The sequence below is a fragment of the Anguilla anguilla genome, chromosome 9, assembly GCF_013347855.1.
Source record: "Anguilla anguilla isolate fAngAng1 chromosome 9, fAngAng1.pri, whole genome shotgun sequence".
NCBI lineage: Eukaryota > Metazoa > Chordata > Actinopteri > Anguilliformes > Anguillidae > Anguilla > Anguilla anguilla.
The window spans coordinates 37005820-37019765 of NC_049209.1; the positions used below are offsets into that span (position 1 = coordinate 37005820).

Consider the following 13946-nt stretch of genomic DNA (forward strand, 5'->3'; position numbering starts at 1 on the left):
ACAAGGAATAATTATAAAAGACTTTGTAAAAGTACTCAGCAACTGTGGCTTTTCACTGATTATGTTTTTCCAAGCTGACACAATATTGCATACTCAGTTCATCATCTAGGTTTTAGATCTGTATTTGAGATATGTGGATATGTGTGAAAACCGGGTGCATATGAGAGAATTGTAGGCATTTGTATTTAAGATTGGATAGTCTTGACCAAACATCTATTAGTGACCAGTAATTGGCAAGCAATGTGGAAAGTAAAGGTGCTTACAGTCTCTTGGCTGACTCTGTGAGAGGGATGCAGGTGCTTCTGTTTGACATATGCTTGGGGGGGAAACATCTAAAAGAGAACCATACCAGTGATGCATTCAACTTGAACCAAATGGGTTCCACTTGAAGATTTTAAGTAGAGTGAACTATCCTAAAAATGCTAAGCATTTATGTTCATCAGATTGTGTGTTTACCCTAAATAACACCGATATCAGACAAAAGATGGCAAAAAGAAAAGATTCATATTTTAAATAAGGGAATTATATACCCATCCAATGCGGTGGGCCCTGCTGAATAAGAGTTGAGCCATGTGAGCTTGCTGTGGCAGCAAAAGGCAGTGTGAGCTTTACAGCAATCTCACATTCCTTTTACTGACATCCACTCATAGTTGTATGATGTGATGAGGAATTTTGTATATCTATAAAATTTACTTAAAATGTGATTGCTCAGTTGACATATATGCAGGTCCATTGATTATAACCACCAAAATTTAATTAACATGTGCAACAAACAGAAAGTGTATTTGCAGTAACAATGCATTGAAGATTTTTAAGAGACATGGTTCTGTGTGAGCACTCACATGATGAAGATGAGCAGGAATCCCAGAATGTTGGGCAGGGTCTCCAACAGGCACCAGCTGGGAAGGTAGATTCATGAACTTAGGAAATGCCTGCATTTAGCCTGAAAACATTACTATGTTTCAATATGAATTTGCACATTTGAAAATGTTGGAATGGCATCCATTCTAAAAAGCTCTCACCAGAACATGTACATGCACATGTGTGAACATAAATATACACATACATTGTTATGATACAGTTGTTTAAGAGCAGCTTACATATTCTATGCTGGCATATCCTGGAAAGCCAATTTGTCCACCTGCTACTGGATTGCCATGCTAAGAAGACAAACAAAAGAAAGCTTTACATAATATTGCCAAAATATTTCAGGGAGCAAATGGGTTTACACTTGATGACAAATATACTATGATTAATATTTGGCTAGTTTGCATTATATATTTTCTTCATCATTCGTTCTTTCGTGTAAAGTGTAAAGAATCTGAAATGTACTCACCGCTGCTGTAGGCAGTAGCCTTCTGATGTCTGAGGCATGGTATCCATGAGGAAGAAACTGCAAAAGTTTCATTTTATCAAATTAAATGCCCATACCCTAGTTATACTGTGAATAATGATCAATGTAACAGTAGTTATAGTAGTAATTTTAATTAAAACAGTTGAAATTATGAATATGAATAATATGACTAATATGAATGCACGTAGAATGACTGGCTTTGCTGGAACATAAGCAACCGTTAATGATTGAGCATTAATTGAATACAGATTCTTTCTGCAGTGCTCAATAAAATAATGTTAATTTGGCTCCCATATTCTCCAATCTTGAAAATTAGCTCTGCATACAATGTTAAGATAATTGGGTAAAGGTGAAAAATAAACTGAAACGGAAACCTTGCATTCACAAGATATGTAAGCTGTTGGCAGGAATGCGCTTTTAGGTGCAATAAATATGGTGACCTCTGGGAGTTCATGTCAATGCAAATTTATTTAGCAAGTTCAGATATACAAAATTATTTGTGCTCCAATAACACATCATTATTAACTTTTCTGTCTTTGATACATCCTCACCTATTCTCAGACAAAAAAAACATCTTTTATTAAATTACAGGTATAAGTGGTTGATAAAGTTTATCAGTGGAGAAGCTTAAAAGAATAAAACACATGAAACTCACGATCTCTATACTGGCTGGTTCATGGCCCCTGGTCTGTTGGGTGGTCTGCTCCAAAGGAAAAAAAAATTATTGTATTATATATTTTATATTATACTGCTATACATTAGATTCTGCTGTATTTACAATCCATTCCATTAATAAGAAAGCATCAACCATTCCCAATGGCCCCCCAATTTCTATATTTCCATATTTGTAAATATTGTATATTCAAACTGTTTGTTAATATTGCTGTAATGTTTTTTTTTTTGTTTTTTTTTAATTAAACCTCAGTAGGCAAATGTGCTTTTTGAGCAAATGATTGTAACCTTCTTTACAATTTCCCTTTGTGCAAAATAATTCTTACAGGTGCTTGGAGTGTTATTTCAAGAAGGCAGGTGATCAGAAACAGAGTCTGCATTTTTGTTGTTATCTGAGAAGGAAAATGCATTTTAGTGGGTGTGTCTAATGGACCAAATACAAAATTAAACATACATAGGAAATTAATGAATGCCACATGCAATAATGCTTGCACTGTTCAACTCAGTAGTTGTATTTATCTTGAGTACATCACTAGCCTATAAGTACAAGTAGTGTGACGGTATGTTAAAAATATTAAATATGAATCATTCTGAAAAATAATATGTTAAGGTAAGGTTACGTGGATAAACATGCATACAGTATTCCATATAGAAGTACTGAGGATATGTCCAGGTATTATTTCATTAAATAAAACTTTTACCACATAAATAAAATTTACCACACAAGAATTATATAAAGATAGATTTTAAAAAGCCTACCTTTTTCAGTGGAAAGAGTGGGTCCAAATTGGTTGAGCTACATCTGTTGTATTTATACTCAATTCAAGTGTGAGACTAGCCAATCAGATACAGTGACCATGAATATAGCTGAACCTTAATTAAAGGCTAAGCTCTATATAATTACACCCTAAAAAAATAGTACAGACCTCTAAGTTGTTTATGGGCAGCTTGCATATTCATACATTGCTAGCATGTTCTGGAAAGCCATTTTGTTGTCCTACTTTTGGATTGCCATGCTAAGATAAACAAAAGAAAGCTTTAGATTAATATCACATGTTTTGGTGTATAACAGAATGAATTAAAACGTAATGCAACGTCTGCATTAAAAATATGTTATACTTTTTTATTCCTGACATCACTGATATGGCATATTCTGTGTTTTTCTTTTTTTAACATTTCAAAAAATATTCTGTCAAGCTGCAGGTACAAATTACAAACAATCTACTCAGCTTTTAAATATAGCCTTATAGTACCAGTGGTGCAATTTTCAATGTCCAGCATATAATTATTTCCAAATACCAAACTGTTTGCTGCATATTTAATAGCAGATATCAAATCTAAAAGCATGCAGACACAGCTATACCATGTACTGACTTTGCTGAAACATCAATCCAGAATAAAGGTTGTTTTCCCAATTGTGTATAAATATACAGTACCTGCTATAAGTGCTATATTTTAGGATCATCAGCCTTTACATTACAAAAACAACATTGAATATTTAAAAATCTATGTGGTAATCTTAAATTTTATGCAAGAAGTGAATTTTAAAAAAGATGTTCAGAGGTAATTAAACTGCAGGTAATCTAATGGTTCAGCCCTGGAAAAACATGTTGAAAGCATTGATCTTTTTCCATTATCATTGACCAAAGATTAAATTATTCAACAACCAGTAAGCTTATCCATTGGCAGGCATTTTCAATAATAATAAGACATTATGAATGTATTGGCAGAACGTAGATGTGTTATGCTTACAAAGAAAAGGCTGTATATTTTCCTCTCATGAAGATGGATTGGCCCAGGTTCTCAAATCAATCACCTGCAACCTTACAACACATTCTTCCTATAAGATAAAATAGGAATACAATAAAAACAGATGTACAGTGAGCTCCATATTGTTTGGGACAAAGACATATATTTTTTTTATTTTATTTTATCTTATTTGGCTCTGTACTTTGTGATTTTAGATTTGTAATCAATTTACATGTGGGTAAAGTGCACATTCTTTAGTTTTTAACTATGGTAAACTGGTGGTTTGCTTCTTGCACTGTAGCCTCTGTAGTTCTGTTCATCCATGCCTGCCTCCTGATTCTGATCAGTCGGACATGTATTTGGAGGCCTTTCTGTGAGAATTCTTTGGTTTGTAGAGGTCTTGCTTCCACCAGGCCCTTTGTCATTACTGATTCATAGCTCTGATTTTGGTGAGCCATTGATTTGGCCTGTCTCTTTTTTTCTTATTTTTCAGGCTCATAACGGCTTCCTTGTCTTTCATTGGCATAGATCTGGTCCTCATGGTGACAAATGGCAATTAAGAATTCCACAGGCAATCAAAAGCCTAGAATCAAGACGGGATACTGAAAGCTCTCTTATACCAGCATTAAGGAAGTAATCAAACATGCCTGACTAATCAGAAACACCTAGGAAGCCATTTGTCTCAAACGATATGGTGCCCTGAAATGGGGGGACTATGTATAAAAAGTGTAGTCATTTTTACATGGTGAAACCAAAATGTATAGAATTACCCTAAGAATCTTCTCTTTAACCATATATGAATTGTTTGATTACCAATATAAAATTGTGGAGTACAGAGCCAAATCGTGCAAAAATGTCTTTGTCCCAAATATAATGGAGCATAACCAGCCGTTGATTTTTTTTTCTACTTTACTTCCCCAATACATACAATTTTCACATACAGATGCCATCATTACATCACAGTTAATTATCATCATCGGTAACTATAAATGGAGCTGTTGCTGAGATAGATAAATGCTTCAAATTTTTAAGTACGCAGATTTCAGACTCTCTTACTTGGTCTGATAATACCTACTGTGGCTTTACTTTCTCTGATGTCTTTGAAATTTTGGCATGTCCACAAAAACCTTGGTTTATTTCTGCCACTGCATCATTGAAGCATTCTTACCAGAGGCTTTTTGTGTTTTGGTAACTCAATTGCAAAAGGTCTAAACTGGTACAACAGAATTGTTAACCTGGCTTCCATAGTAACTGGTAGTGAACTATCGTAGCAATTAGATGCAGTATCTACTCCATCTGCTCCATCATTTATTTACATTATTACCATCTGAGAAGCAATACCATAGTATCAGGGCACCTAACACTCATGTCAAGGAGATTGTTTATGCACAGGTAGTAAGACTTATCAGTACAATGTGAGAAGGCACTAGTTTACTGCTCTTTTTTAACTTGATGTGCATTGTTTTGTATATGTTTGTGTATGATGTAGATTCTGTTTGTATGTGTAGTATATTGTCAGGAAAATCATGAATTGCATGTACTGTATGCAAATCATGTGCACATTAAAATTAAATGCATGGATTGTAATGGTTTAAAAATTGAAGGCCTAAATTAACACTTCACAATATTTGACAGTTTTTTATGACCTTAATTTTTATGGATAGTTTATGACTGAATGTCTTCCTTTTCATAAACAAAATTCTAACTGACATGAAAAGGTGACTGACACTGAGCCATATTTTAATGTAAAAATTCTACAAATTCTACAATTTGTGATGCATTCTAAACACGTGTCTGGTTTTAGTAGCTGTTATTATGTTTGTTTCTTTGATTTCCAGTGGTGTAGACCAAGTACAATTAGCATAAATATAAAATATCATTAAAAAACACGTTTTCAGTATACAAAAATGCCAAGTTACTCACACGTACAAAGCACTGTCTATAACTCATTTATTCAAACTGGCTAAATCTAGGCCTGCCATTAAATGTATTGATATCAAAATGACACCAACTTACTGTACTACAAACGATATAGGCTATCTTGCTACACTGAAATTAAAGAAGCTGTATTCCAAAGCAATGTTACCTAATATTTTCTAAATTGTTTCAAGTTGCTTGCACCATCAGAAAAGCAACAGAAATGTATGTATTCACTGATTTGATGGCCATCCAACAAGCCTTCATTGACAAAATAATCAGCAAGCTCATAGAATTTGAGCTCCCTAGGTTGCAACTTGTGTACCGGAATTGCCAGGCAGGTCAAACAGTAGCGGCAGAAACCCTGGGAATGTTCAAGACCAGCCTTGATAGCGTTAGATACTATATAGTCTGTAGGTAATCAGAGCATTAATTTAGTCAGGAAAATGGCAAGCATTGCTGGAATGAATGGCCTGTTCTTGCCATTATGCTATGTTATTATTATTATTTGTGATGTGCTTCTCATACACCCAGAAAAACTTTTCAGACATATAGTGTAGCCATTTAAAAACACTTTTAGGTGTAACAGTTGAATTGCTGATTATTTCCACAACAAATTATGATTATACTTTGATGTCACACAAAGTTTTAATGACCACATTCTCTTCAGAAGGTAAGATGAAAAAACACAGGGCCAACTTACCTGAAATAATTTAGGAAACACTGGGTAGCACTGCTTTGGAATACAGCTTGTTTAATTTGTGTGAGCAAAGATAGCCAATATTGTTTCTTGTAACTTGGCACAATTTTCATACTTTTAATGGTATGCCTAGATTTAGTAGGTTTGAATTAATTACTTATAGACAATGCTTTGTATGTGTGAAAAACTTTTTATACGTTGCATCTTCAGATGCTACTTACGAGTCAATTTTCTAGATAAGAGGAGAAGAGGAACGAAGGGAAAAATGCAATCTCCAAGACCCAGTTGAGGTAGAACATGCTAAATTCAAAGCTGCCAGGCGAGCTTGATCGGTGACTGGCTCACATTCATTGCTGATGACAGCAGCAGAATGAATTCTGATATGTAGATCACCTCATGGCTCTATTTGCTCAATAGGCATATTTTACAGTTTTTTTACACAGATCCACAATTTATGGTACACTGTAGTTATTTATCAGAAACTGACATTTTCACTGCAGCCACAAAGTGCTGTGATTATTTGCGTACTCAAAACAGCTAGAAAATCTTTAAATATTCAGTTATACCTATTGGGATGGCGGGTATGCCCTCCAGCCAAGTTACACCTTGGCAGGGCATGCCCCATACCTATACAGCACCGAGAGTTTGGCACTTTTCAGGGTTCCCAACAGAAATAACCGCCAACAGCCACAGACTCCCAGCCCTTAAAAACATTAATTTCTGTACATTCTGACCCCATTTCAGCAGACAGAATTCATAAATAACTTCACATGTCCACACTATAAAGCTCCAAACTAAGGGGATTTTGAGTTACTTCTTCTTTTTCCAGCCTGAAATGCTCATAGCCCACAAAGAATATGTATCCCCATTGGTAGCTTTACCTACACCAGCCAATCCTTCACCTACACTAGCCAATCAAAATGTCACATACACACGCAAAAATCTTTTTGCCCGAGAAAAATGCCAGTTTTGTACAGCTAGTCAGTTTGTAGCACAGTGGTAATGTCGTGGTCTATGGATCTTTAAGACACAGGGTCAAATCCCACCTCACTAATAATTCTCACTAATAATTATTGATTACTTCTCAGCTATTGCTTTTGCACCACATTTACCCGGTGTTCACTGAATGTATAGACTGCATTATGACATCTACACATTCAGTTAACCACCTACAATATCGCCAGGCCATACGGATACAATCGCAGCTCAGCTGTGGGGGCGATATAGCTCAGGAGGTAAGACCGATTGTCTGGCAGTCGGAGGGTTGCCGGTTCAAACCCCGCCCTGGGCATGTCGAAGTGTCCTTGAGCAAGACACCTAACCCCTAACCCCTAACCCCTAACCTCTAACTGCTCTGGCGAATGAGAGGCATCAATTGTAAAGTGCTTTGGATAAAAGCGCTATATAAATGCAGTCCATTTACCATTTACCATTTAGCTGTGCTTACTGACCTGTCTTCTTTAAACCCATGCACACATCTCACCAAAAAAATGAATGCCTTAGGACAGCTACTTGATGGTGGTGCACTGCCAATGTCATTGACTGGAAAGCGCAGGGTTGGACAATCAAATCCTGCTTTGCCTCCAGGCAGATCTTTTCATATCTAAAACTAACATTTTCTTAAACTTATATTTTCTGCGTAATAATTGTCTATTGCTTTTCAACTGTTGCTTTTGCACTTATCAACATATCAGAATTTTCAATGCATATGTTTACCAAAAGTCACTCACAGCCAGCCATATGCATTTCATGACAGTAAATGATTTTCTTAAAAAGTTACACCAGCTGACCACTGTGGCGTTTCTACCAACTACATTTCTTCACTTGGCTACTGTAGAAAACATTCTTATTAGCACACAGCACATTTCTACATTCATGTTACCTCGCCCTGTTCTCCATCTACCCACATACAAACAATTACTATGTATGAACTGTCTGCAACACCCCATTAAAACATTACATTTAAAAACATGACTCATTCATAATTATAACTATTGGCACTGAACGTGAGAAAAGTACATTTAGACAACAGTTTTCCTACGCAATTTCACAACTTCCTACTTCAACAACTATTTAAATAAGTAATTAGTAATACCATCTGTTATATATACCGTTCAATAAGGAAACTCATCTCACTCATGGTCAATTTATTTACTTCGCACTATAGTCTGTGATCATGTCAGACTTCACCTACATGCCCATTCTACTAAAAACATATTGTTTCAACTACTCAATTGTCCTCATTTCTCCTATACTACTGTTATTTTCTAATATGCAAAGATTTCTGGGACATATGCATGTGATGCTATTCTCCACCGTCAAGTGTTCCTCTTCTACTACTTCCAATTCTCACGTAAGGTCAGTGATCTAGCTAAGCAAAACAGCAAAGAGGAGTCCGACCTACAGCTAAGCGTATCAAAATCCTTATAAACTTTAGAAACACTAAAAGTGCATCTCGACGAAATAATAGAAAATGGAGCAGGACAGAAGACATATTGACTACTCTCTGCATGAAAATTTTTCTTCCTAATGTACAGAATTTACCTTTTGCTAATTTCCATTTATGTCCCCTCGTTCTACTAACAGAACTCAACCTGAAGAATCTCTTGTAGTTCACTTTTTTAATCCCTGTTATGCATTTGAAAGCCTCAATAAAATCACCCCATTCTCCTTTTACTAGCTTGAAGAGATTAAGCATCTTAAGTCTTTCCTATCTGTTATCTTTTATACTAGGAATTAATTTGGTTGCCCTTCTTTGAACCTTTGAACTTTTTCCAGAGCCTCTATATCTTTCTTGTAGTATGGTCACCAGAACTGCACAGAATTCTCCAAGTGTAGAGTATAACCATTACTCTTCTGTCTTTTACAAACTGAGCACATTCTAATTTTGCCCCTCCCATAAAGTGATCCTGCCTAATGTTCTTATTTCCCACATGCAGAACTTTACATTTGCCTATATTGAATTTCTTTTGCCAGGTTTTTGCCCACTTTTGGATTTTCATTTAAATCTTCTTGGATTACTTTAGTAGATTCCAAACTATTAGCTGGGTCTCCCAGTTTTGTATTACCTGCAAGTTTGACTAATGTACTTTTTATTACCCTGTCAAGGTCATTGATTTAAATGAGTAAGAGCAGTGGTCCCAGCATTGATCCTTGTGGGACTCCACTTCCAACAGCTCCCTGCTCAGATAATATCCCACCTACTACTCTTTGTGTTCTACCCTGTAGCCAGTTCCGAATCCACTGTGAAATCCATCCTCTAAATCCTACTGTCGCCATTTTACTAACAAGTCTCTCATGTGGTACCTTATCAAATGCTTTTTGGAAAGCTAAGTAGGTAATATCATATGCCTTGTTATAATCAAAACACTTGGTAGCTTCTTCAAAAAATACCAGAAGGTTTATCAGACATAACCTTCCCTTACGAAAACCATGCTGGCTATCCCTTAGGATGTTGCTATTTTCAAGAAATACTTCCAACTTGTCTCTAATGAGATTCCAGTATTTTACATGTGATGCAAGTTAATCTGACAGGCCTGTAGTTTCCTGGATCAGTACGGTCCCCTTTCTTATACGTTGGTATTATACTACCTTGCTTCCAGTCCTCAGGTATTTCTCCAATTTCTAAGGACTGTCTAAAAATACCTGCCAGTGGTTTAAAAATGATCTCAGCTAATTCTTTGAGTAGGTATATGCCATCAGGACCTGCTGCCTTGCTTGTCTTTAGTTTAAGTAATTCATCCAGTAATAATACTAATAATAATAATAATAATAATAAATGTATTTATAAAGAACATTTTCGTACAGAGATTGCATATCAAAGTGCTGTACATAAAAAACAAGTAAAAAAACCCTAGCAAAAACAGATCAATAATACAATAGAAGAAAAGTGAAATAGAAGAAATAAAAACAACAGTACATGCTAAGATAATACAAACAATGGTAATAGATAATAAAAACACTAGGTAAGAAAAATAAAAGGCAGAGCAGGCTAACTGAAGGCAAGTTTAAATAAATGTGTTTTAATAAGTTTCTTAAAAGTATTAAGAGTTTCTGCCTCTCTTGGTAGGACATTCCAAAGCCTAGGGGCATAGAAGGTAAAAGCCGCCTCACCGCTTCTCTTACGGTTAACTTTTGGGATCATTTAAAGAGAAGCAGAGGAGGATCTAAGGGTTCTACTAGGCACATGTTCCTGAATGCAGTCACCTAAATATTTTGGTGCTAAACCTTTTATCATTTTAAAAACCAGGAGAAGAACCTTAAAATCTATTCTAAAACGCACAGGTAGCCAGTGTAGTGTAAGGAGTGCTGGGGTAATGTGGTCTCTCTTTTTTGTGCGAGTCAATACCCTTGCAGCTGCATTCGAAACTAACTAGTTGTTTAATACTTTTTTGGGGGAGACCAGAGAGAAGGCTATTTCAGTAGTCAAGGCAACTGGTGATGAAAGCATGCATAAGCTTTTCTGCGTCTGCTTGTCGGAGGAGAGGTCTGACCTTTGCAATGTTCCTTAAATGAAAAAAGGCAGTTTAAGTAACATTTCTTATATGGGGCTCAAAAGTTAGGTCATTATCTATAATAACGCCTAAGTTCTTGGCTTCCCGATTACTGCACAGGCCCAGATGCTCTAGGTTTTTTGATATTGCATCTCTTAGAGGTCTTGGTCCAACCAAAATGACCTCTATTTTGTCGTCGTTCAGTTGGAGAAAATACTGGGACATCCACATTTTTATATCTTTTAGACATTTCTCCAATGAGCTGAGTGGACTTGTATCACCAGGGAACACAGAAATGTACAACTGCGTGTCATCAGCATAGCTGTGAAAATTGACATTATGCTTTCTAATAATGTTACCCAGTGGTAGCATATACAAAGAAAACAGTAACTTTACTGTTCTCTTTGTATATGCTACCACTGGGTAACATCATTAGAAAGCATAGTGTCAATTTTTGGGCCTTTTTAATGTCAAAGGCCCAAGAGTAGATCCTTGAGGGACCCCGCACGTAATACTAACTGTGTCAGAAACAGCGTCTCCTAGTGCAACAACAAAGTCTCTCCCAGTAAGGTAAGATTTAAACCACACTAGTACTGGTCCCGAAAGACCCACCCAATGTTCCAGACGGTGCATTAAAATGTTGTGATCCACTGTATCAAACGCGGCATTCAAGTCCAGTAAAACTAGAACACCACCACTGTCAATGGTTACCCGAAGGTCATTTACAACCTTTACCAGAGCAGTCTCTGTCCTATGGTTAGATCGGAAGCCTGATTGGTATTTCTCAAGGGTGTTGCATCTAATTAGGAATTGATTTGGTTGTCTAAAAACTATTTATTCAATAATTTTGCTTAAAAAAGGGATGTTGGATATGGGCCTGAAATTACTGAGAATAGAGCTGCCTAAATGTCTTTTTTTCAGTGTTGGTCTCACAATAGGCCTATTTCACAAGATGACGACCAAAACCGGATGTTTCTGGTTACCGTTGCTACGGACGCAAGTCCATTTCTGACAGCGAAAAATTGAGCCTAAACAGCGACGTGTTCTCACAGTCCCTAATAGCTCTGCCAAAGTTCACTATGTCCTATGTTATCCGCATTGTCGAAGCATTGCCAGTGAACGTTAAGCAGTCTAAACTAGACAAGGGCTATAAATTCTTTTTTGAGAAGTTTATATTCGCTTATGTAGGTAAGTATAACGTTAGCTCAGGTTCGCCAGAAAGCTAAATAGCTAGCTTGCTAACCACAGCAAGTTAGCCGATTAAAGAGATATTTCACTTCGACATAACATAAATTATTTTCTGGAGGTGACTCCATTGTTTTCGTAGCGTGAAGCAACACCTGCTGTCTGTTAACAGCATCTCTGTTCCTCTCGGTTGTCCCGAAAATGAATGAATAGGGAGCCTGACAGCTGTGAGGAAAACCGATTCTGTTAACGTTGACGGTCAGCAGGGGAGGCAAAGCTATGTAAGTACAATGTGTTAGGCTCCACAAAATTACTTATGTTATACCGAAGTGAAATATCTCTGAACTAAGTTTTGTACTACCGTTACTATTTTGTGACATGTTGTTTGTGCTGTATTTGTTCTAATAAAGATTTATATTGCTTGTCAAACCGCCTGTGTAATGCCGGTGTTCAGTTCACTACCGAGCTGTTTGTTTTCATCGCTGATAAAAACTACGCACACATTTTTAAATCAGCTGATATATCTTAAGTAGGCTTGTGGCGATGTCCGTCAATACATTTTGTAATTACAATTAACAACTAAAATAAATGTGCATCTGCAGTTTCAACATTGAATATCCAAATATGTGCTTGCTAACAAGCTAGCTGGCTAAAACGTAATATGCTAATCATAACATAAAATATAGCTAACTGATTTTATGACATTCTTGAGTAACAAGTACCACATGACTGAAACTGCGTTAGTTCTCAATGAATGATTAAAAATAATAATAATAATAATAATAAAATAAAAAACAAATGAGTTGGTAGGGGACTCAGACATTTAGACCCAAATGTATGTGAGGAGAAAAGTTTAATATCGAGTGTAATCTTATTCACAAAGCAGTAGCTAACTAGCTAGCTATCGTAATGGGTTTAGTTTGTTAGTTTGCAACATTATGACAGTCATGCTGCCTAGCAAGTTTTTTTCTTATTTTGGAGTACATCTGTGGGAAGGCTGTGAAAGGGCAAATAAATTATTTTTCAAATTGGTACACAGGGGAACGCTACAAAACAAAAAAGCTCTTCGTCGCTGCCATTGTTTTGGTGGCTGTTAAGATAACCGGAAATGAGAGACCCCTACATCCGGTTTACATACCCGGAAATGTGAAATAGGCCTATGGCACATTCAAGGTGGTGGGGAATTTGCCAGCTCATAAAGAACAGTTCACAATTGCCAAAACCTTATCAAGTAAACAATCGTACACATCTTTAAAGAACTTTGTGGGGATTGGATCAAGTGAGCAGGTTGAGGATTTCATTTGAGAGATAACTTCACTCAAAACTTGCATGTCAATTTGCTCAAATGAATCCATGACAGCATCAATTTGTCTACATTGATCAACTAAATCTGTAGTTAAATTGACCTGGGAGATATGTGAACGAATACTGGATATCTTTTCTTGAAAGAAAGTAGCAAATTTATTGCATCTAGATGTGGAACTGGACACAGTATCAGGATCAGCAGTCAGCGTAGGATTAATTAATCGATCAATTGTTGAAAAAAGAATGTTAGGTTTATTTTTGTTTTCAGAAATGAGTCTAGAGAAGTGTGCTTGTCTGGCCATCTTCATTGCTTTGTTGTAAATAGCAAGTTGCTCTCTAAGGATCTCATAGTGAATTTGTAGTTTGTCGTTTCTCCTTCTACGTTCTGCTATGCGGCAGTTTTTTAAGCTGTTTATTTTCTTTCGTTTTCTGCTGAACATCCCTTTTCACTGTCACCTTACTAATTTTTAGAGGGGCTACATTGTAGAGGGTGGCTCTCAGACGATTGTTAAAATTGTTCACCAAATTGTCAGGATCAGAATGCAGATCAGGCTGGTGAGGGATAGAAGTA

The 13946-nt window shown here is 36.3% G+C and overlaps 1 long non-coding RNA gene across 1 annotated transcript; it reads right to left on the minus strand.

Annotated features, from left to right (window-relative positions):
* Positions 1–263: 263 nt before the first annotated feature.
* LOC118235280 lies at positions 264–2418 on the minus strand. Its single transcript, XR_004766822.1, has 6 exons — positions 2353–2418; positions 2010–2054; positions 1337–1393; positions 1101–1160; positions 843–899; positions 264–332 (listed from the first exon to the last, which is right to left on the minus strand). It is a non-coding gene; the product is annotated as an uncharacterized LOC118235280 (long non-coding RNA).
* Between the last annotated feature and the right edge of the window lie 11528 nt (positions 2419–13946).